Raw genomic sequence first — 25,394 nt, 5'->3', positions numbered from 1 at the left:
AGAATGGAAGTTTGATCATATCGAAATGGACTTCGTGACTAGTTTTCCAAAGTCCAAGCGCGGAAATGATGCTACCTTCGTTGTCATCGACAAGCTCTCTAAAGTGGCTCATTTCCTTCCAATCAAAGAATCCATCACAGCAGCTCAGTTGGCAGAGCTTTACACCTCCAGAATTGTCTCCTTGCACGGCATTCCACAATTGATTTCTTCATATCGTGGAAGCATCTTCACCTCTAAGTTCTGGGACTCCTTCCAGAAGGCCATGGTCACAAACATTCGCTTCAGCACAGCTTTCCATCCTCAAACTAGTGGCCACGTCGAGCGAGTCAATCAAATTCTTGAAGATATGCTCAGGGCTTGTGTCATTTCCTTTGGCATGAAATGGGAAGATTGTCTTCCATATGCTGAATTCTCCTACAACAACAGCTTCCAAGCGAGTTCGGGCAAGGCCCCATTCGAGATTCTCTATGGCAGAAAGTGCCGTACTCCTCTCAATTGGTCAGAGACTGGTGAAATGTGTAAAGTCATCCGTGATAATCTCAAAGCCGCGCAATCGCGCCAGAAGAGTTACTATGACAGTAAGCACCGTGATGTGGCTTTCGAGATCGGAGACCATGTCTACCTCCGCGTCTCTCCAATGAAAGGCACTCGTTGCTTCGGTATCAAAGGGAAGCTTGCCCCTAGATACGTGGGTCCTTTCAAGATCACTGGCAAAAGAGGCGACCTCGCCTATCAACTTGAGCTTCCTTCCAACTTCGCGAACGTGCACGATGTGTTTCACGTGTCACAGCTCCGCAAGTGCTTCAAGACGCCTGAGCGCTCTATCAACTTCGAAGAGATTGACCTCCAAGAAGATTTGTCTTATGATGAGCACCCCGTTGCTATTCTTGAAGAAACTGAGCGCAAGACTCGCAACAAGTCAATCAAATTCCTGAAAGTGAAGTGGTCGCCCCATTCCGACCGGGAAGCCACCTGGGAACGCGAGGACCATCTCTGTTCCGAATATCCGGAGTTCTTTCAGTCCTAGATCTCGGGACGAGATCCTCTCGTAGTGGTGGAGTGTTGTAACACCCCGCATGTAACTTGCCATATTTGTAACTCCAACTCTTGCCATTTTCGGCTATGTGTTATGTTATTCCCTCCGTGGTCGGGTTTTGTCTTTCGTTTTGCATTTTGTTCATGTCATGCATTTCATATCATGTCATCATGTGCATTCCATTTGCATACGTGTTCGTCTCTTGCATCCGAACATTTTCCCCGTTATCCGTTTTGCAATCCGGCGCTCCTATCTCCCCCGGTGCACTCTTTTCGTTTTCTTTCGTGTGCGGGTGTCAAACTTTCTCGGAATGGACCGAGGCTTGTCAAGTGGCCTTATTACACCACCCGGAGACTACCGGTCAAGTTTCGTTCCATTTGGAGGTCGTTTGGTACTCTAACGGTTAACCGGGCATCCGCAATGTCCATTTGAGTGTCCAGCAAAACCCCCCCATCAAACCAGCCCAAAACCCACCAAACTCTCTTGCATGCTCTAGGTCGTTCGATCACGATCGTGTGGGCGAAAACCGCACCTCATTTGGACTCTCCTAGCTCCCTCTACCTATTTATATGTGAGCCTCCCGAAAAACGCATCGCAGTCCAAACCCTACCTTCTTCCACCTCGCGCCCGGACAAAATTCCCCGCCGCCGGACGTGTCCGCGCTGCCGTCCCGGACGAATCCCGCGCCGCCACCTGTCCCTGCCGCCGCCGTCCCCGCGCCGCCGCGGCCCGCCGGCCCGCGCGCCCGCCTCCCGTGCCCGCACCGCGCCGCCGCGGCCCTCGCCTCCGGCCACCGGCCGCCGCCGCGCCACCGCGCCCCTCCGGTCCCCTCCGCCGCCGGCGCCACCTCGTCCTTCCCTCCCTCCGGCTCCTTCCTCTCCCTCCGGCCTCGCCTCCTCCTCCTCCAGCCACGGTGAGCTCCAACTCCGGCCAGCCCGAGCTCTCCATCGCCAGATCTCGATCTGGTACGGTAGCGTTGACTTCCTCCCCCCCCCCCTCGAAATTCCTAAGTCGAATTTTTGCGATATGTGCACTTGTTCCTCGTTGCATAACTCACTGTGCATAGCTCTGTTTCGCGCATGTAATATGTCAAATTGTTCGCCTCGTGATGATCTACATTTTGTTCAATTGCACCATGTTCATTAGAGGTCATCTTGATGCCCAAATCTCTGTTGCAAGAGGGCTAGTTGCTGTTATCTTCTGGTTCTTAGCAGAACTTGGAGATTTGTCATTTTTGTATCTTTAAATCTGTGCATCTTATGGGCATGAGCTCTAGATGTGTTTTGTTGTATGCCACGCCATCTTTCCAAGGGTGTAGGCCATGTATTTTAGTGATCTCTGTGGTGACTAGCACAAGCATGCAAAGTAGGCTCCGTAATGTTTCTGATTTCAGGGACTTGGTGATTTCTCCAAGTCTTTGTCTGCTGTTATTTCAATGCCATGTAAACTTGATGCTACAGAGAGATCCATGCATATTTTGGTGATGTTCAGTAAGGATGTTTTGTATCTATTGTTGTAGTTGATCCATTCCTGCCTTTGTTTGCAATTATGGAGTGCCATATCATGACTCAAAATTCCTCTACTTTTGCTATAAAATATTTCTGGCAGATTCTTAACAGGATATGCAATTTTGCCAAGCTTATTGTAGTTGATCCATACATGCTATGCAATTTTTCTTGCCATGGATAACTTCATAAACATGCCATCTTGCTGTAGGTATGCTTGTTTTGTCATGCATTGCTCTGTAGTGAGTGAATCAAGCTCATAGAGAGGCCTTCATATTATTATTTCTGCCATGCTCTGTTTTCTGCTAAGTCTGAAACCTGATAACGAAACTTGCTATGTTTACATGCTTTCCATCATATCTTCTGGTCCTTTTTGGCTTTTGGTCAGTAAAGGACTTGTGTCATGTGCTTTTAGTAGAATACTTCCATGCCTTGTTTTGCCATGTTAAGTTCCTGTAGCATGTTGATTTCGTGCTCTGAACATTGCTACCTGATGCTGTTTTCTGCCATGTCCAGTAATTTCACTAAGTCTGTGAACCTGTTAACTTTTGCACTTTTTCCATGCTTGTTTGAGTTTGATATGTTGTGATCTAGCAGTAGCTCAGTGTTCATCTTTTGCCAAGAATCTCCTGTAGATTACTGTCATATGCTTTGTTGCTATGTTGGAGTGCTGTAGCATTATTTCTTGTTGCATTTTAAGCGCTATCATGCTGTTAATCGCAGATTCGTGTCATTCTTGTTTTGCTTGCCATTTGCAAACCGTGCATCCGTTTCCGGTGATCTTTATATCGATTTCGACCGAAATCATCTCATCTTTCCAGTGGCATGCTTGGTTTGCCAAGTTACTGCCATGTTCATCATTTTCCTTCCGGAGCACGCATATGCATCGCATATCATATCTTGCATATCATACATGTTTTGCATCATGTTGCTTGTGCATTTCTCGTGGTTGATTGTGGTTCCGCTTGTTTGTGTTCTTGTCTTGGGTAGATCCGGGAGACGAGTTTGTGAATGAGGAACCTGTTGAGTACGCTTTCGAGGATCAAGCTTTCGACAACTCTGAGAACCTTGCAGGCAAGATGACCACCCCTCGAAATCACTTCTATCTTTGCTTTGCTAGTTGCTCACTCTATTGCCATGCTACGCTACCTATCACTTGCTATATCATGTCTCCCATTTGCCATGTCAGCCCCTAACCATCCTTTCCTAGCAAACCGTTGTTTGGCTAAGTTACCGCTTTTGCTCAGCCCCTCTTATAGCGTTGCTAGTTGCAGGTGAAGTTGAAGTTGGTTCCATGTTGGAACATGGATATGTTGGGATATCACAATATCTCTTATTTAATTAATGCATCTATATATTTGGTAAAGGGTGGAAGGCTAGGCCTTATGCCTGGTGTTTTGTTCCACTCTTGCCGCCCTAGTTTCTGTTATACCAGGATTATGTTCCTTGAGTTTGCATTCCTTACGCGGTCGGGTGATTTATGGGACCCCTTGACAGTTCGCCTTGAATAAAACTCCTCCATCAAGGCCCAACCTTGGTTTTACCATTTGCGACCTAAGCCTTTTTCCCCCGGGTTTTCGCGAGCCCGAGGGTCATCTTATTTTAACCCCCGGGCCAGTGTTCCTCTGAGTGCTGGTCCAAACTAGAGCACCGTGCGGGACCGTCCCTTGGCAACTTGGGTTATGTTGGTACCTGTATGCTTCGCTTATCTGGTGTGCCCTGAGAACGTGATATGTGCAGCTCCTATCGGGATTTGTCGGCACATTCGGGCGGCTTTGCTGGTCTTGTTTTACCATTGTCGAAATGTCTTGTAAACCGGGATTCCGAGACTGATCGGGTCTTTCCGGGAGAAGGTTTATCCTTCGTGGACCGTGAGAGCTTATGATGGGCTAAGATGGGACACCCCTACAGGGTATTATCTTTCGAAAGCCGTGCCCGCGGTTAGGAGGCAGATGGGAATTTGTTAATGTCCGGTTGTAGAGAACTTGTCACTTGACCCAATTAAAATACAACAACTGCGTGTGTAGCCGTGATGGTCTCTTCTCGGCGGAGTCCGGGAAGTGAACATGGCCTGAGTTATGGATGACGTAAGTAGGAGTTCAGGATCACTTCTTGGTCATTACTAGTTGACGACCGTTCCGTTGCTTCTCTTCTCGCTCTCTTTTGCGTATGTTAGCCACCATATATGCTTATTGCCGCTGCAGCTCCACCTCATTACACCATCCTTACCTATAAGCTTAAATAGTCTTGATCTCGCGGGTGTGAGATTGCTAAGTCCTCGTGACTCACAGATTCTACCAAAACAGTTGCACGTGCCGACGATGCCAGTGCAGATGATGGGATCGATCTCAAGTGGGAGTTCAATGAGGAACGTGGTCGTTACTATGTGTCTTTTCCTGATGATCAGTAGTGGAGCCCAGTTGGGACGATCGGGGATCTAGCATTTGGGGTTATCTTATCTCCATCTGGATTTTGACCGTAGTCGGTCTATATGTGTGTATTTTGGATGATGTATGAATTATACTTATGTATTGTGTGAAGTGGCGATTGTAAGCCAACTCTTTATCCCATTCTTGTTCATTACATGGGATTGTGTGAAGATGACCCTTCTTGCGACAAAATCACTATGCGGTTATGCCTCTAAGTCGTGCCTCGACACGTGGGAGATATAGCCGCATCGTGGGTGTTACACAAATCTTTCGAGACGATGAGAGCTTTCATTCGGCTGGCCGAGAAAATGGCCCATCACTAATGAGAAATGGGTTGTACATTCTTAAAACACATCAAACCGGCAATTAGTTTCAAATATCTTTTTTTCATTTCAAGATTTTAAATTACATTAATTTTTATGCGTGGAGAATTTGTTGGATTTTATATTGATATACATTTATTTTTAAAATCAGTTTGAATGTGAGTCGAAATTTTGGGATTAAAAACAGTTCGGACCGCACCGAAATATGCAAAATTTCGTATAATTTTTTAACCGTGGCCACAATATGGGCTGTAATGCTAACAAAAAGAATATGGGCTCCAAAAAAACCTTAAGAATGAAAGATGGCAGATGGGCTGTATGCTGTTTTCCACAGATTTGAGGCTTTCCTAAAAAAAAGGTTAACACACCAGCACTGACAGTTCGATGTCCATCCAACGGCCGTCGTGCTTCTTCAATCTCTGCTCTTCCTGCTCCAGCCGCTCAAACAAGCGCCGACGGGACTGCCTGCTCCCTCCTCCCCGCGGCCGGCTGTGCTGCCACGCAGGCCTCACCGCCCCACCGTACTCCCATCGCTGGCCTAGCCATCCCTCTACTCACCCACACCTGATGTTATTCTCCGGCAACGGCAGACGAACCAGTAAACCCTCGTACAGTCGTACTCCTCTCCGCGTGGGAAACAACTGCCGAGTCTTCCCTGCCTCCGTGTCGTCCCCTTCCTAGGCCTCGCCGTCGTCCACCGCCGTGGTGCTCTCGGCGCAGCGTGGTCAATGTGGCCAACGACCGACTTCCATCGGAATGGTACTGTGCGTGGAGACGCTGACAGCTAGGTCCACGTCCGCAGCAAGGAAGTGCCTCCTTATTACGCGCAAAATAATTATTCCTCCACCTGAAAGCGGGGACCCACCGGATGGGCCACCGTATTTCGTGAAAAAAAACGTTCCCCCCTGACTTCTGGGACCCACCAGCTACACCTTCGCACGCAAGGAAGTGCGTCCGGGCAAAAAAACAAAACGATTCGCACCCCTGACTGCTGGGACCCACCAGCTACATCTTCGCACGCAAGGAAGTGCCTGACAGTCGGGACCCACCTGGTCGAAGCGTACGTAGCGTTGTCATTCTGGTCGCGAACGTGTACGTACATATATACTGGTGGATGCAAAGGCGCGCACGTGTCGTAGTAGAGGCGCGTACGTGTCGTAGTAGAGGCGCGCACGTAGCATGTACACGTACGTACAGCGGCCAGGGTGCAAGAAAGAAAATACGGCCATGTATGTGTACATATGGGCGGGGTCTCGAACGCCTACTCGCGCATACGTACGGCCCTTGCTCGTGTACATGGCTGGGTCGGAACGGAGAAACATCATCGTCGCCGTGTTCATGGGGAGGCAATTGAATGCGTCGTGTTCATGGGGAGGCAACGGAATGCGTCGTGTTCATGGGGAGGGGTGTGGCGTACCGCAAAACGGAGGAAACGGACCTCCTATGGTCGAAACGGGGGTCCTGTTGATCGGGAGGAGTGTGGCGTACCACAAAACGGAGGAAACGGACCTCCTACGGTCGAAACAGGGGTCCTGTTGATCGGGAGGGGTGTGGCGTACCGCAAAACGGACGAAACGGACCTCCTACGGTCGAAATGGGGGTCCTGTTGATCGGGAGGGGTGTGGCGTACCGCAAAACGGACGAAACGGACCTCCTACGGTCGAAACGGGGGTCCTGTTCATCAGGAGGCGTGTGGCGTACCGCAAAACGGGACTCCACGGGATACTGTTCATCTCCACCGTCGACCTCCTCCAGCCTCCACGGGCTACCGTCGACCTCCTCCAGCCTCCACGGGCTCCTGTTCATCCAGCCTCCACCGCGCGCTACTCCACCGGCTACTGTTCAACCACCCCTCCACGGGCACCCCTCCACCGTCTACTGTTCATCCAGCCCTCCACACCACGGGGTCCTGTTCAACCACCCCTCCACGGGCACCCCTCCACCGTCTAGTGTTCATCCAGCCCTCCACCACACCACGGGGTCCTGTTCATCCAGAGGCAACGCCACCGCTCACTGGTCATCCAACCCCCCCCCCCCCCCCCGCAACGCTCACTATTCATCCCAGAGGCAGCATCGATCGGCTTCAGTTAGCAGCAGTAGCGAAGGAATCGCTCGATCGGGTTCAGTTAACAGCCATCGATCGATCGCTCGGGTTCAGTAACGCGTAGCCTGCAGTGCAATCGTTCGGGTTCAGTTAGAGCCCAACGCCTCGCTCGGGTTCAGTTAGAGCCAACGCCTCGCACACACGCGCATACGTGTACAAGAGAAACGCGCATCGCTCGGCCCCCGACCTCCCACCGTAACCAGGAACTCCCCGAAATTTTCCTCGCCCTCGCTTCTACCACGGTTTTTTCCGTCATGGATGGCCCAAAGAATGTCATGCAGCTGCGTCTCCGGCCCGCCCAGGATGAAAAGCCCATTTTCTGTCATGGTTTTTTGTCATAGAAGTAGGAGCCCACCACATCTATGATGATACCAGGTTTTGTCACAATTATCGTCATAGAAGTGTCATATGTATGACAGAAAAAATTCGTTCGGCCCAAAATGTCACGGATGTGTCTTTTTTTTGTGAAGTCGTTGCATTTTTGCTTAGTAGGTTGTGCACAAGTTTCGTATCCGCCTATTGTGCAATCGTGCTAGCGTCTCTCTAGTGTTGTGCAACAAGAGCATTTTCGTGGATTCCACATTTTGGCTCATCCTTTTGTTGCACGACCCCACTTATCTATTTGTGTGTGTGTTTCCGTGTACCATATCTTGCTATTGGTCTACTTGTTGTATTTGCAAATTTGTGAATCTTTTCCAATATTATTGATTCTGACTATCGATTGCATCAATTTTGTGCCACCATCCTAACCAAGCTCCACAATAAGCTTTTACTTGTGTAGGTGTGAGAAACCGACAAGAATTGGTACCAGATGTGCTATTTCCTTGTTCCACATTTGAGTGATCATTGATCCATCTTCAACATCGGTCAAGGTACATTTGGTATAAGTTCTTCTTTTTCTCCCACTCACATATTTGCTTGGAATGATGGATAGGCCAAGTTCCTCTACCAACCCACTCTTCTTGGAGCAAGACGACGACATGTCATCCTACATCACAAAGAGCCACCTCTTTGGTGCTCAACGAGCTTTGCATCAAGAGCAACAAGCAATGAGCGACCGCATCGACAACCTCACCACCGACTTGCGACTCTCCGAGCAACGCACAAGAGACTACTTCGACAACAAGCTCGACGAACACAAGTAAGAGAATGACGACAGAATGGACGAGATTCGCGCCTTGTTGGTCAACCGCTCTTCTACCACTTCATCCTACTCAAGACGGAGCCGCTCAAGTCGACACTCCGACGACACTATCTCCGGTTCAAGTACACCGACATCAAACACTCATCGTCATGCCGCGCGTCAAGACCGTCAAGCTAACCGCAATCCTCTACACGACAACAACTCTCAAGAGCAAGTTCGCGCGCAAGAACATCGACACCGTCAAAACAAGCTACTTTCGAGCAAGCACAAGAACGGCAACATCTATGACAACAAGAAGAGGAAGAGCGAGCGCGACAACACCAAGATGCACAAGATGCCGAGGCACAACGTCAAGAACAACAACTAAGTGAAGCTCAAGCACTTGAGGCGCAACGTGCCCTTCGAGATTCAAGTCGAGCCGTAGCCAACCGAGGCCGACAAGCTCGTGAGCATCAAGAAGCGCTTCGTGAGGAAGTTCAAGAAAGGATCTATCAATCACGTGTGCATCGTCAAGTTCGTCAAGCTCCTCGTGAAGCTCGACAAGCTCCTCCTCAAGCTAGACAAGAACCTCAAGTTCGGCAAGAGCATGAAGACAATGGAAATCCCCCACGACAAGAACAACATGAGGACGACAACCCTCCTCGCCAAGAGAAACATGAGTTTGTCAATCCTCAAGGACATGGGCGTCATCATCCCCGACCCCAACACAATGAAGAGCAACGCTACGGCAAGCTAAAGTTCACCATGCCCAAGTTTTCTGGAAGCAATGATCCCGAAGAGTATCTTTCATGGGCATTGAAGGTTGACAAAATTTTCCGCTTGCACAACTATGAAGAAGAAGAAGATCGCGATGGCATCCCTTGAGTTTCAAGATTACGTCCTCATCTGGTGGGAACAAGTCCTCGAGCGCCGTGAGGCAAGAGGTGAACCACCCATCACCACTTGGGCGCAAATGAAGGATGTCATGAGAGCACGCTTCATGCCAACCTACTACAACCGCGACCTCTTCAAGAAACTCCAACTCCTCAAGCAAGGAACCAAGAGCGTTGAAGAATACTACAAGGAAATGGAGATTGCCATGATAAGAGCCAATGTCACGGAAGATGATGAGCAAACTATGGCACGTTTCTTGAATGGACTCAATCATCCTATCAAGAAGATCGCCGACTTCCAACCTTACTCGAACCTCATCGAGCTTGTGCACCAAGCTACCAAGGCGGAGCGACAAGTGCAAGATGACTTCAAATACGCCAAGTTCTCTTCCAAGACTTTCGGCTACAACAATCAAGCTTCAACGACTCCAACAACTTCTACCTCTACCAAGCCTTCTACAAGCAATGGCGACAAGTCAAGTTACAAGAAAACTTCGACAACTTCAAGTTGTCCTCCTACTACAAGCAACTTCAAGACAAGAGATTCTTCATCCACTCCGAATGATGAGACCATCAAGACAAGTTCCTTCAAATGTTTCACATGCGGCGGCCGAGGCGACAAGTCCTATGAGTGTACCAACAAGTGCACCATGATCCTCAACGACGACGGAACATATGACTCCATGAGTGAAGACGAGATGGAAGCCATTGAGCAAGTGGCCATGCACCGGCAAGTGAATGAAGATGAAGATGATCAAGTCTTTTGTGATGAGGATTCGAGCCCCGCTCTCGTTGTCTCCAAGGTCTTGACTCTTCAACATCAACAAGATGAGGACCAAAGATGCCATATCTTCCACACAAAGGCCGGCATCAATGGAAGGTCCGTCAAGGTCATCATCGACGGAGGGAGTTGTCATAACTTGGCAAGTGAAGAAGTATGCTCCAAGCTCCAGTTGGTCAAGACAAAGCACCCGCACCCCTACAAGGTTCATTGGCTAAGCGACTCCGGCACTATCTAAGTCGAGCATACGGTGAACGTCTCCTTCAAGATTGGAGCCTATGAAGACACTTTGGAGTGTGATGTCGTCCGATGTCCGTTTGCCATCTCCTCCTTGGACGGCCATGGCAATTTGACCGAGGCGTCATCCACAACGGGCGTACAAACCACTATAGCTTCAAGATGAAAGGGAAGGAGTATGTGTTATGACCTATGTCTCCAAGCCAAGTAATCACCGACAAGAAAGCTTCCACCCATCGTGGAGAGACTAGGGAGAGAGTGCACCACCAAAAACAAAATGAGCGCCACAAGCCCAAATTGAGCGACTCTTCGCCAAGAGAGAAAAACTTAGTACTCCTAGCCACAAGAAGAGAGATGAGAGAAGTGTGTGAGAACCCATCGAGCGTCATCCACTATGTCCTCCTATGCAAAGACAAGGTGGCAAAGACTAACACTCCTAATCCGCTTCCTCTAGTGTTTTCCAACTTGTTGCAGGAATTCGAGGATGTCTTTCCCGATGAGCTACCTCCAGGTCTCCCTCCTCTACGTGGCATTGAGCACTGAACCGACCTCATCCCCGGAGCACCTCTTCCTAACAAGGCTCCATACCGCGTCAACCCTGAAGAAACTAAGGAGATCCAACGACAAGTACAACAACTCATCGACAACGGCCATGTACGTGAAAGCTTAAGCCCTTGTGCCGTTCCGGTTATACTTGTGCCTAAACAAGATGGTACTTTTCGCATGTGCTCCTATTGTAGACCCATCAATGCTATCACTGTTAGATATAGGCATCCATACCTCGCCTTGATGATATGCTAGATGAACTTAGCGGTGCCACTATTTTCTCAAAATTGACCTCAAAAGTGGTTACTATCAAATCCGCATACAAGAAGGTGATGAATGGAAAACCGCTTTCAAAACTAAATTTGGCTTGTACGAGTGGTTAGTTATGCCTATGGGTTTATCGGAAGCACGCGGTACTTTCATGCGACTCATGCACTTTGTCTTTCGACCCTATATTGGTGTATTTGTTGTGGTCTACTTCGATGATATTCTTGTGTTTAGCAAATCTCTCAAAGAGCATGTCACCCATCTTAGAACGGTGTTACAAACCCTTAGGAAAGAGCGTCTTTATGCTAACATGAAAAAGTGCACTTTTGGTGTTGATAAGCTTGTTTTCTTAGGTTTCGTTGTGTCTTCTAAGGGTGTTCATGTAGATGAATCTAAGATTAATGCTATTAAAACTTGGCCCCAACCAGCCAACTTGCAACAAGTGCGTAGTTTTCTTGGTTTAGCCGGTTTCTATCGTTGATTTGTGAAGGATTTTAGCACCATTGCTTCACCTTTGCATGCTTTGAGTAAGAAAAATGCGCCTTTTGTTTGGGGACCATCCCAAGATACCGCATTCAATGAGCTTAAGAATTTGCTTACTCATGCCCCCGTGCTTGCATTACCCAACTTTGAAAAACCTTTTGAAAATCATTGTGATGCTAGTGGTAATGGCATAGGACGTGTGTTAACGCAAGAGAAGCGCCCCATAGCATACTTTAGTGAGAAACTCTCCGGCGCGCAACTCAATTATCCCATATATGACAAAGAGCTATATGCTTTAGTGCGAGTTTTGCGAGAATGGGAACATTATCTTCTCCCACATGAATTTGTCATCCATACCGATCATGAAACGCTTAAGTATCTTAAAGATCAAACTAAGTTGAACAAGCGCCATGCTAAGTGGAGTGAATTTATTGAGTCTTTTCCTTATATCATCAAGTATATTAAAGGCAAGGAAAATGTTGTGGCGGATGCCCTCTCCCGCATAGGCATGCTTGTTACTAAACTTGAGTTGAATGTCATTGGCTTTGCGCACATAAAAGACTTGTATGCGCATCATCCTACTTTTGCTATTCCTTATGCCAAATGTTTGACGCGTCCATCTTGGGAACGCCACTACATCAAGGATGGCTATCTTATGAGAGCTAACAAACTTTGCATCCCCGAGTCCTCTCTTCGCTTGTTACTTTTGCAGGAATCTCATGGAGGAGGACTAATGGGACATTTTGGATGCGACAAGACATTTGCTATGCTCTCCAAGAACTATTTTTGGCCCAAGATGTTCCGCGATGTCTCGCGCTTCACCAACCGATGCTCTACATGTCGCAAAGCTAAGTCAAAACCTCAATCTCATGGCCTTTACATGCCTCTCCCAATTCCATATCAACCATGGGAAGACATTAGCATGGATTTTGTCCTTGGTTTGCCTAGAACTAGAAATGGAAAGGATTCTGTGTTTGTTGTTGTGGACCGATTCTCTAAAATGGCACATTTCATACCATGCAACAAGATAGATGATGCTTCACATGTTGCAAATCTCTTTTGTAGGGAAATCTTGCGCCTACATGGAGTGCCAAAGACGATTGTCTCGGACCGCGACGTCAAGTTCTTGAGTTACTTTTGGAAGACCTTATGTGCCAAGCTCGAAATCAAGCTACTATTCTCCACAGCATACCATCCACAAACCGACGGCCAAACGGAGGTGATGAACCTAACACTCTCCACTCTACTTCGTGTCTTGATCAAGAAGAACATCAAGGAGTGGGAGGAGTGTCTACCCATTGCCGAGTACGCCTACAACCGCGCAAGACATTCGACTACCGGCAAGTCCCCCTTCGAGATCGTCTACGGTTTCAACCCATTGTCCCCGTTGGACATTCTTCCTCTACCGCTACAAGAGCACACAAACATGGACGCAAGTGCCCGAGTCAACTACCTCAAGAAGATGCATGAAGATATAACGCACACCATCGAGCGCCAAGTACAACGACTCGCGACCAAGCTCAACGTCAACAAGCAACCCATGATATTCAACATCGGAGATCTTGTGTGGCTACACCTTCGCAAGGACCGCTTCCCCAATGAACGCAAGTCCAAACTTCTACCACGAGCCGATGGACCCTTCAAGGTGCTTGCACGCTACAACAACAACGCCTACAAGATTGACATCCCACCCGACAAGTACTCCGTGAGCGACATCTTCAACATCAAAGATCTCACCCCGTACCATGGGGATGAGGATTTCGATCCGAGGTCGGATCTTTCCCGAGGGAGGGGAGATGATGCGGAGCATCCCACGCTCATCCCCATGGATGTATCTACATCTCTCACGACACCACTTGGACCCATGACAAGAGCAAGAGCTCGTGCTATTCAATTTGAGGTGACATCACTCCTACTTGAGTTTCCCTCTTCTTCAAGTGAGACATGGCTACTGCCTAAGTCCGAGATGCTATGTGTGATCAGGTACAACGCTCAAGCCACGGAGCCGAGAACGGAAGAAGAAGAGACAGGCGTCAACTCTCTGGACAGCCTGGAAATTCTGGCCGACCCGGAGCTTCCGACCTCCGACGACTTCGACCAGCCCGGGCGTGCCAACTCTCTGGTTAGCCCAGAACTAGCCCGGATCCCGGCCCGGACCATTCGGCCCCCGGACGCCAACCCAACTCCACCAGTGCCAACTCTCTGGTTAGGCCGGACCCTCCCCCGAACCTGGCCCGGAACCTTCGGCGCCCGGAACTTCCGGCCTCCCCCGGAACTTTCGGCCCTCTGCGCGGAGCGACTTGGGCCGAGGCCCGTGTACCCTTTCGCCCCCTAGACTATATATATTCTTCTCCTACCTACGTTTTAGGGTTAGCATCGTTTAGCTCATATGTGAGATAGAGCTTTGCTCATCCATACGGATCTACTCCTTGAGAGAGACCGTGGCCCCTCTACGGAGACGATCCACGTTGGATTCAAGACCCCTGTCGGTGTCAAAACCGACGGATCTCGGGTAGGGGGTCCCGGACTGTGCGTCTAAGGCGGATGGTAACAGGAGGCGGGGGACACGGTGTTTACCCAGGTTCGGGCCCTCTCGATGGAGGTAATACCCTACTTCCTGCTTGATTGATCTTGATGATATGATTATTACAAGAGTTGATCTTACCACGAGATCGTAGAGGCTAAACCCGAGAAGCTAGCCTATGGTATGATTGGTATTGTCCTATGGACTAAACCCTCCGGTTTATATAGACACCGGAGGGGGCTAGGGTTACACAGAGTCGGTTACAAGGGAGGAGATCTACATATCCGCATTGCCAAGCTTGCCTTCCACGCCAAGCAGAGTCCCAACGGGACACGGGATGAAGTCTTCAATCTTGTATCTTCATAGTCCAACAGTCCGGCCAAAGGATATAGCCCGGCTGTCCGAGGACCCCCTAATCCAGGACTCCCTCAGTAGCCCCTGAACCAGGCTTCAATGACGATGGGTCCGGCGTGCAGATGGTCTTCGGCATTGCAAGGCGGGTTCTTCCTCCGAATACTCCATAGAAGATTTCGAACACAAGGATAGTGTCCGGCTCTGCAAAACAAATTCCACATACCACCGTAGAGAGAATAATATTTCCACAAATCTAATCTGCTGACAGCTTTTCTTAACGTGACGTTGTGCCGTGGTCTGGTCATGACGAACCGTTTTTCCGAGCCTGCCACTGCACGTGTTGCGAGGCAGTTTTATTAGCACGTCTTGTTGAAGTAGAGATCGTGTCCCTATTTTCACGGGATTCTCATCAATACGGGTGTGGGTAACCCAATCGTGCCCGCTGGTACGACTCCTCAATTTTAGGCAAGTTCCAGACGGTCATGCGGAGGGCGCTTGATATTCACCCTCTTTATAAAGGGGTCAAGGCCTGTCCTTTTCTTCTGGCGCTCGATCTTTCCCTTCTCCCACCTCGAATTCCAGCACCCAAGGCGGAGGCCAAGCACTTCGGACCTTTAATCATGTCCGGATCCAACCTTCAAGGCCGGTGGGTGGCCTCCTCTGTCACAGAGGAGGACATCAAGAAGCTAAGAGAAGCCATGTATCTGACCGCCGAAATCTCGCACAGGCTGCCTGCTCAAGGGCAGGTCATCCCCACTCCCGAACCTAACGAGAGCGTCGTATTTGTTTCCCACTTCCTCCGAGGGCTAGGCTTTAGTCTTGATCCCTTTGTTAGAGGGCTTATGTTCTATTACGGGCTCGATTTCCATGATCTGGCTCCGGATTCCATCCTTCACATCTCGTCGTTTATCGTCGTGTGCGAGGCCTTCCTCTGCATCGCCCCACACTTCGGCTTATGGCTCAAGACCTTTAATGTGAAGCCGAAGATGATCGATGGGCGACATGCAGAGTGCGGAGGCGCCATAATAAGCAAAGGCGTCGATGCTCCATGGCCAAAGGGATCCTTCCCCGAGATGTCCGACTTATGGCAGCAGGAGTAGTTTTACATCACGGCTCCCCGAAGTACTAAGTGGGTAGCTGCCCCTGCCTTCCGTTCAGGCCCCCCACCACAACTGGCGTCATGGGTCAACAAGAGGCTGGACTGGGGGCCGGCGAATGACATGCCGACATTGCAGAGTCGCATCCGGGATCTCCTCAAGAGAGATGTTAGCCTTGTCAGGGTAATGCAAGTCATGCTAGTTCGTCGGATCCTGCCATGCCAACGTCGATCTCTCCGCATGTGGGAGTTCAACCCAGAAGGACCACGAACCATTCAGCAATTCTTCGGCCTGACGCTCGAAGAGATGTACATATTGTTCTTCGGATCACGAATAAAGTGTCCGGACACCACCGAGGATGCGGGCCTAAACTGCAATCGTCCAGACACCCAAGTAAGTAACTCTTCGGCCGAACATGCTGTCTCTTTATTTATCACAACATCGTTCTGAAAGGTCGGTCTTTGACCAGGACTGGATAAAAAAGGCGAAGATGATCAGGTGTTCGGCCCCCCCTTCCCGAAGGCTCACCGGATCCTGTACTAGCCAGGATGCTTGAGCTTGCGCCTTATCAAGCGCTATCAGGGGAAGACAAAGGGAGGAATAAAGAAGCCGAAAGCGGGCCTCACTCATTATTCATCCAAACCGGGGGAATTAGTGCCTCCGCGAAGGAGGATAACCGGGGAGAAGAATCTAAAATTACCTCTCCCCAGGGAAGGAAGAGGACCGCCTCTGAAGACTTGGAAACAATGGTCTCCAAACGAGGGAAGAAACCTTTGTCATGGGGCCCTACCCCGGAGGGCATCCTTACCACACAGTGCCCGCTAGCGGACCAGCCCTCCACCGAGCTGTAAGTAAACAAAAGTACTTTATAGTAAATATATCCTACTTTATTTCCAAGGACAATAACCGAGACGTCTGTCTTGTAGTTCGGATCATAGCCCTTCTCGACAGAGTTCGTCTTCAGGGGATCTTCTTCCGGAGATGATGGAGAGCGAAACGCCTCCCCATGCCTCCCCGCCTCGTGAGGCGGACGACCCAGAGGTGTCGTCATGAAGGATTTCTCCTGATCCACCAAGGCCGGAAAGTGACCCTTCGGCCTCCCAAGTCCGGAGTATTCGGCTCCTAAGGGGAGCAACAGAAAGAGTCCGGAGCTGTCCGGTGCGTGACCAGACGCACTGATGAATCTTCTGGAGCAAGCGGCTATCTCAGAAGTGCATCGTACGTTAATGGGTACGGTGGTTGAGAGGATTTCATCCACCGAAAGTGGGTTGCATGAAGCTTTTATGAGCCTGCTGAGAGACTTTGAGGTACGCAAAGTAATATGTATATTTTTGACGGTACCGCACACGCTAGGTGTGCCCTATGCAGATAGTAGCCCCTGAGACTCTGGTTGCTGTCGAAAAACGCGGCAAACAGAGGATCATAGTCCCAGGTGATGATCATGCCGCTTTCATGTGCAGGCGGCTGAGGGTCCGGTGGCTAGCCGGACTGGTGAGTTTGCCGAACTGAAGCGGCAGCTTGATGCGGCGGATGCCGACATCGTGCTTGTAAACAAGCGGCTTGACGAGGCACAGGGTATGTATTCTCCGGTGATCAACATATATTAAGAGGAGCATGATGCTAGTATCTATAATATGCTGTGACTGCAGATGGAGCTGCCGCCGTGGAGACCCTTCGGGCGGAACTTGCCCGAGCCAAGGAACAAGCCAGGAGGAGTGACGCGGCCGCCCTAAAGGTGGTCGAAGAGTTAAGAGCCGAACAGGCTGCGCATTGCCAGAGCAAAGAGAAAATAGCCAAGATGGCTGTTGAGTTAAAAGATGCCGCCGACCGTTATGAGCTTCTTGAAAGGGAACGTCAAACGAAGACGGCGGACCTGGAGAAAGCCATGGTAGCAGCCAAGGAAACCCGCTCTAAAATTAGAGCCGCGAATGAGGAGCTACGTCAAGCCGGAGATATCACGGCTGGGAAGCCCTTTTTGTTGCGGACGAAGTTCGGAGATCCTAAGTATGCCCTTCTGGATAAATTATGGAGTTCTGCGGACGCGTACTTGGATTTGGCAGCGAGTGCTGCTGATGCGACCAAGTTTTTCAAAGATAAAAAAGATCACGAAGTGCAAACGTTGTTCTGGTCGCAGTTCAATGCTCCAGCACGTCTGTCGGTGTCAAAACCAGCGGATCTCGGGTAGGGGGTCCCGAACTAAGCGTCTAAAGCGGATGGTAACAGGAGGCAGGGGACACGATGTTTACCCAGGTTCGGGCCCTCTCGATGGAGGTAATACCCTACTTCCTGCTTGATTGATCTTGATGATATGAGTATTACAAGAGTTGATCTACCACGAGATCGTAGAGGCTAAACCCTAGAAGCTAGCCTATGGTATGATTGTTGTTGTCCTACGGACTAAACCCCTCCGGTTTATATAGACACCAGAGGGGGCTAGGGTTACACAGAGTCGGTTACAAGGGAGAAGATCTACATATCCGTATTGCCAAGCTTGCCTTCCACGCCAAGGAGAGTCCCATCGGACACGGGACGAAGTCTTCAATCTTGTATCTTCATAGTCCAACAGTCCGGCCAAAGGATATAGTCCGGCTGTCCGAGGACCCCCCTAATCCAGGACTCCCTCAGTAGCCCCTGAACCAGGCTTCAATGACGATGAGTCCGGCGCGCAGATTGTCTTCGGATTGCAAGACGGGTTCCTTCTCCGAATACTCCATAGAAGATTTTGAACACAAGGATAGTGTCCGGCTCTACAAAACAAATTCCACATACCACCGTAGAGAGAATAATATTTCCACAAATCTAATCTGTTGACACATTCTGGAGTATGACATCACACCACGGCCCGGTCATTATTCGAACCGTTTTTCACAACCAGCCACTGCACATATCGTGAGGCGGTTTTCCTTGCACGTCTTGTCGAAGCAGAGATCGTGTCCCCTTATCACGGGATTCTCATCAATACGGGTGTGGGTAACCCAACCGCGCCATCAATTATGGCATTTGGGGAATAAGCAGTTTTACCAGGCAAGTGGGGAGGCGCAGAATACCTGCTGCCTTTATAAGGGGATAAGAACGCCCATTTGCACCCACGCTTGCTTCTTCCCGATCCATTCCCCTTTGCCCGAGCTCCAGCGCCCAAGCGTTCATCTTTTCTGCCCACAAAGGCCTTCCAAAAAATGTCCGGGTCCGGAGCAGGAGGCAAATGGATGGCCTCTACCGTCCGGGAGAAGGATATCAAAAAGCTTCGGGAGGCCAGGTATCTGGCCAAGAAAATCAGCCACCGTCTCCCGACGGCGGGACAGATTGTCCCTACTCCGGAACCCCACGAGAGGGTTGTATTCCTCCCTCATTTTGTCCGCGGGCTAGGGTTTCCCCTCCACCCGTTCGTTCGCGGCATCATGTATTACTATGGGATCGATCTTCACGATCTGTCCCCTAATTCCTTCCTCAACATCTCGACATTCATTGTCATGTGCGAGGCTTTTCTCCGCATCTCACCACACTTCGGCCTATGGCTGAAGATTTTTATTGTGAACCCCAAGGTAGTGGGCGGCGAGCACGCCGAGTGTGGGGGTGCTATGGTGAGCAAGATGCCCAATGCCATATGGCCAACAGGCACCTTTAACGATTCTGTCAAGGAGTGGCAACAGCGGTGGTTTTATATCACTGAGCCGCGCGGCACGGAATGGGCCACTACTCCCAAATTTCGATCCGGTGCCCCCTTGCGGCTTACATCCTGGGTCAAGAAGGGCCTGAACTGGTCCTCGTCCGACGAATTGTCAGTGCTCCAGACGCGCATTAAAGATATGGGAGACAAGAGCATTGAACTTGTCAATGTGGTCCAGGTGATGCTAGTTCGCCGGATCCTGCCTTGTCAACACCGGACTTGCAATATATGGGAATTCGATCCGGCCAAGCACCAAACCTTACAAGAGCTTTTCGGCTCCTTGCACAAGGACATCTGGAAGGTGCTTTTCAAGTCCAGCAAATCATGGCCGAACTCCGCCGAGGACCGCGGGTACCAACTGTCCCGCCCTGCAAGTTCGGTAAGTCATCATACTTTTTATCTGCATAACCCAAAGGAAGCGCTTAACATGTTTTCTACAACTCTCCTAGGGCTGGATGAAGAAGGCGGAGCAGATCCATTATCCAGCCCCGTTGCCCGAGGAACTGGCCGTCCCACTTCTGACGAAGATGTTGGTCCTGACGCCTTACAAGGTGCCGAAGAAGACGGCCGAGAAGGGGGCCAAAAAGATCCGGGGCGGCCTTCGTCGCTGCGGCACTTCGGACACAATATCCGAAGGCTCTAATGCTCATTCCACCTCCGAAGAGGACGAGGAGGAGGAGAAAGATGACTCCCCCACGGGGGGAAGAAAGAAGAGGGCGGCCTCCGAACGCTTGGAGGCCGGGTCGCCTAAAAGGGGAAAAGCTCCTCTTCCGGAAGAGTCCACTGCCGCCGCCGATAGCGACCCGGCGTGGGATCCCAGGGCCCAGCCCCTGGTGAACTCGTGAGTATATAAAATCCGGATACGTTTGTGTGTCCAGACTTATCATGGCATAAAAATTTAACCTAAGCCATGTATTTTGTAGTCCGGCGAGGTCTCGCACCGAACAATCCTCATCAGAGGATTTGCTGAGCTTGGATGCTATGGAGAGCGGGACGCCCCCGAAGGCCCCTTCTACTAAACAGGTGAATAACACCAAGGCTTCGTCCTAGAAGGACCCCGGCCAAGGAGGAGAGGAAAAGACCGTGAAGGCGGCGCCTGGAGGTCAGACTTCAGGGGTCGGACACATGGGGGGAAAGATTCCCATGGGAGCTGACGGCGGGGGCCATCTTGAATTCGGCTCCCAGCCGGATGCGATTCCAGAGATCTATACAGCTCCAGAATCAAGCAGGCAGCCTCCCTCAGCTGGAGGGGGCATGCCTGTTCCACCGGCAACCTCTGTCTAACCAGAGGTGTCAGATGCTTTGTTGGTGGCGCTGAAGAGCGCCTCCATCATTGATGAACACAGTGCCCTTATGGGTGCGGTGATTGAGAAGATTCAGTCTGCTGAGAGTGGACTGAACGAAGCCTATATCAGCCTTATAAGAGGCTTTGAGGTATGTTTTATGAGTTTTCGAAGAGTGTCATAGTATAGATAGTAGGCCCTGATACACTGTTCGGTGAAAGAAAGAACCGGACAGAGGATCGAATTTATGTTCGCAGGAGGACTCATTGAATGACATCTATTTCTCTTCTGTTATAAGCAGGCGTCTGTAGCGGCTGCTGCCTCTCATACTGCGGAGATCTCCGGACTGAATCAAAGTCTGGAGCGGGCCAAAGAAGAACTTGGCCAGTTGAAAATGCGGTTGAGAGATAAACAAGGTATGCACAAGTCTTGTTCGCATCTACTGCGAATGATTTTTCAGTATGATGAAATAAGCTTCATAAATTGAGCTAGGGATGGTGACCGAAGCCGAGGCTCTTAAGAAGGCTGTGGCCGAGGCCGAGAAAAAGGCAGCCATAGAGCAGGCTCTTCGTGAGAAGCACGAGGCGGTTATTAAAGCTGAGCAGGACTGCAAGAGGCCGTGAGGAAATGCGAGACCTTGGAGCAGAGTTTAACGGAGAAAAATCCGAACTCACCAAGGCGCATCAGGCCACGAGCGATGCCCGGGGGGAAACCCAAAGCGCCCTGTAGGGGATCCAAGAGGCGACAAAGATCACGGCGGGTAAGGCTTATTCCATGTAAAGCAAGTATTTGAGGGGAAAATTATGTTTCTAATTTTGAATTCGGATTTCTCAGGGGTATTTGCAGAGCTGCCCCGCAGCATATCAGATGCCGCCCAATTCTACCGAGCCGAGGAAAAGAACACTGCTTATAAGCTCTTCTAGTTGCAGTATTTGGCACCAAATTATCCGGTGCCCTTTGTCGATCAACTGAAACAGCTGATCGAGCTTCATAAGGCGGCGGAACTGGCCATGAAGGATATGATTATCCGGCTATGGCCCGCCGAGCCGATTCCAAGCAGCTACTTCGGGCTCGTGAAGCGGCTTGTGAGTGCCTGCCCTCGACTTGATGTCATCAAGCGGTCGGTCTGTATAGAAGGTGCGCGAATGGCCTTCGCCCGCGCAAAGGTGCACTGGGGGAAGATGGATGCTGAAAAGCTGATGACCGAAGGACCGCCAGAGGGGAAGGAGCACCGCAAGCCTGAATTATATTATGAGAGTGTCCGGAAAGGATCCTACCTTGCAGCGGAGCTATGTACCAAGGACATTATATTCCCATGAATGCAAATCATGTTGTCCTTTGTAATGTTTGAACAAGGTCATTTATTTATTGCCTGTTATATAAAAGTTTACCCTCCTGTGCGGCCGTTTTATATGTTAAACCTGAGAGTTGGCCAGTCGTCGGCTTCTGCCCCCACGTAAGAAGTATGGGGGTGTTCGGGATAAACCTAAGCACTCTTTATCCCAGTTTTTGGGTCCTTCGAGGGAGGTGCTCAGCACAACGAACCAGGCAATCGGACTATAGGGCTTTATCACTCTCACTTAGCCATAGGAGCTTTAGTAAGGTAGGGGCAGCCCCTGGTATTCGGAAGACCGTACTAGGGGCTCTATAAGCACCTGATCGGAGGAAAAACCGATCCATCGCACGCTGCATTGGTTATGGCATTATGCGGGAGAAATCCTTAAAGATTTTACGACCTCTCGAACAGCTGACCAGCTCTCGCTGTATCATGACAGTCAGTTTTTGGCTTTCTCTACTGAGGTGCTCGTCCGGAAGAACCGGGACACAATCACAGTAGTTCTCCTAGTGCTACCTTAGCTGATATAGAGAAACGTAAGGTACCAAAACATGGGAGCCGGGCAAACCCAACTATTGACCCAAGACATGATTCCAAGCTGATGCATATAGTGCTATAAGTTCGGGGTGCCGAACTTCCACGAAGGTGTTCGGACTTTATTGCCGTACTGTGGGTAAAACGAAGCCCCTGGTACGTTTAAAGGCATATCGCGGTGTACGGATGCCATTCGACAAAAGAATTTCAATAAGAAATAACAGCAGGTAAGCGTCATATAAATCCACATGTTGTATTTGAATAGTACGTCTATGCGTATGAGTACAGGTAATGTTATAAAAAAAGGAATATGATTGCGGAACCTGCTGAGACCAGGGGGGAAGAAGCTGAGTGTGGATCCGTAATATAGCCGGATGGTCATTGCGGGGAATGTCTAAGGATTCCCTCGCGCGTTCAAGCTGCCTCCGCATCGCCCGTCCTGGTCGGCGTAAAGGTGAACCTGCGAAGGAAATGTAAGAAATGTATGCGTGCCGGAGAGCGGTTGAGCCACTGAGTGCGGCCTATCCTGGCCTTCGCCGGAGTGTTTAATTGAGCTCTGGACGAGCCGGGCTATTCTTCCGCAAAGTAGTTCGGAGTCCCTTGACAGTGTCCGGGAGCCTGGACGTCGACTCGAGGTTCGGCCGCAAGGTGCTGCTCGTTGCTTCTGCTGCTAAGGCATTGGTGACTTGTTGGTGCCGAGGGAAGCTTCGGCCTTGCCATTAACCATGATGACACCGCGTGGACCAGGCATCTTGAGCTTACGGTAGGCATAATGTGGCACCGTGGTGAATCAAGCAAACGCGGTTCGTCCGAGCAGTGCCTGATAATCACTGCGGAAAGGGACGATTTCGAAAATTAACTCTTCGGTACGGTAATTTTCTGGTGATCCGAAGACTACCTCAAGGGCAATGGAGCCTGTACAGCTGGCCTCCACACCTGGTATAATGCCTCTGAAAGTGGCTTTAGTGGGTTTGATCACCGAATGATCGATGCCCATCTTGCACACTGTGTCCTGGTAAAGCAGATTTAGACTGTTGCCTCCGTCCATAAGGACTCGTGTGAGGTGGAACCCGTCAATTATTGGGTCGAGGACTAGTGCAGCTGGATTTCCCTGATTGGCGTTAACCGGATGATCCGTGCGGTTGAAGGTGACCGGCCCTAGTTTATATTGTGGGACGACTAGTTCTGTTAAGTCGGCATCCTTAAGGGTGCATATCCGGTCTGGATTGGGAATTTGGGTGGTGTTTACCACATTCACCGATTGAATATGCGGGGGAAATTTCTTTTGCCCTCCTGTGTTTGGTGATCTGGGCTCTTCGTCGCCATCATTGCTTTGAGACCCCCTTCTCCGTTTTTGGCGCCTGCCCTGCCGGCTTGTTTGAAGACCCAGCATTCTCTGTTGGTATGGGTGGCCGGCGTTCCTGGGGTGCCATGAATTTGGCATTGGCGATCGAGTATGCAGTCCAGACTGGATGGACCCGAATTCTTATTTTTGGGTGGCCCTTTCCGCTGACCGGACATTGAGCCCCTAAACCCGGCATTAACTGCCGTATTTTCGGCGTTTTCACCATATTTGCGGCGCTTGTGTTTGTTGTGTCGTGGTTTGCCGTTGCTATCCCTGGCCTCTGATGTGCCAGGTTTGCTTGCTGTATTGTTACTACGAGCCAACCAGCTATCTTCACCCGCGCAAAAGCGGGTCATAAGTGTCGTGAGGGCTGCCATGGATTTTGGCTTCTCTTGGCCGAGGTGCCGGGCAAGCCATTCGTCACGGATGTTATGCTTAAATGCCGCTAAGGCCTATGCATCCGGACAGTCGACAATTTGGTTCTTCTTAGTTAGGAACCGGGTCCAGAATTTCCTGGCCGATTCCCCTGGCTGCTGAGTTACATGACTTAAATCGTCAGCATCCGGCGGTCGCACATAAGTGCCTTGGAAATTGTCTAGGAATGCATCTGCCAGGCTCTCCCAACTTCCGATGGAGTTTGCCGGTAGGCTATTGAGCCAATGTCGAGCCGACCCTTTGAGTTTTAGCGGGAGATACTTGATTGCATGTAGATCATCCCCACGGGCCATGTGAATGTGGAGGAAGAAGTCTTCTATCCATACCGCGGGGTCTGTAGTACCATCATATGATTCAATGTTTATGGGTTTAAACCCTTCTGGGAATTCGTGATCCATTACTTCATCAGTGAAGCATAGGGGGTGTGCGGCGCCTCTGTGCCGGGCTATATCACGACGCAGTTCATACGAGTCTTGTCTGCAATATTCGGCCCGACCGGATTTGCTTTTAGTATATCCGGCTTGACGGTCATCGTCCCGCGTTGGGGGGCGCCCCCGTGATCCGTAGATCGATCTTGCATGTTTTGCTTTGTTTTCCAACAAGTCTCGCAGGTCCCGCGTGTTGCCCCAGGCCTTGGTATTTTTGTTTGAATGCCGGCAGGGTGCGGGCTGGACTTCGGGCTACTATGCCTCTCTGTCTCGGCCACGAGGTGGCCGATCAGCCGCATCATACGCTGGTGATGTAGGTTTCAATGCTTCCTCCTCAAGTTTGGGTAGCAACCTGCGCTTTGGGTAACTCTTGGTTGGGCGCTCGAGTTTGTATTCCTCGGCCGCCAGGACTTCAGTCCATCTATCCGCTAGCAGATCTTGATCAGCTCGAAGCTGTTGTTGCTTTTTCTTCAGGCTGTTTGTTGTGGCTATAAGTCGGCGCTTGAAGCGCTCCTGCTCGACGGGATCCTCAGGCACGATAAATTCTTCGTCGCTGAGGCTCACCTCGTCTTCTGAGAGAGGCATGTAATTGTCATCCTCTGATTCTCCGTCTGCTGCCTGTTCCGGGGGGCTAGCTTGTTCATCCTCCCGCTCGAGGTCTGGC

The sequence above is a fragment of the Triticum aestivum genome, chromosome 6D (genome assembly GCF_018294505.1).
Source record: "Triticum aestivum cultivar Chinese Spring chromosome 6D, IWGSC CS RefSeq v2.1, whole genome shotgun sequence".
Classification (NCBI taxonomy): domain Eukaryota; kingdom Viridiplantae; phylum Streptophyta; class Magnoliopsida; order Poales; family Poaceae; genus Triticum; species Triticum aestivum.
Note: the sequence above shows the minus strand (reverse complement) of the source record.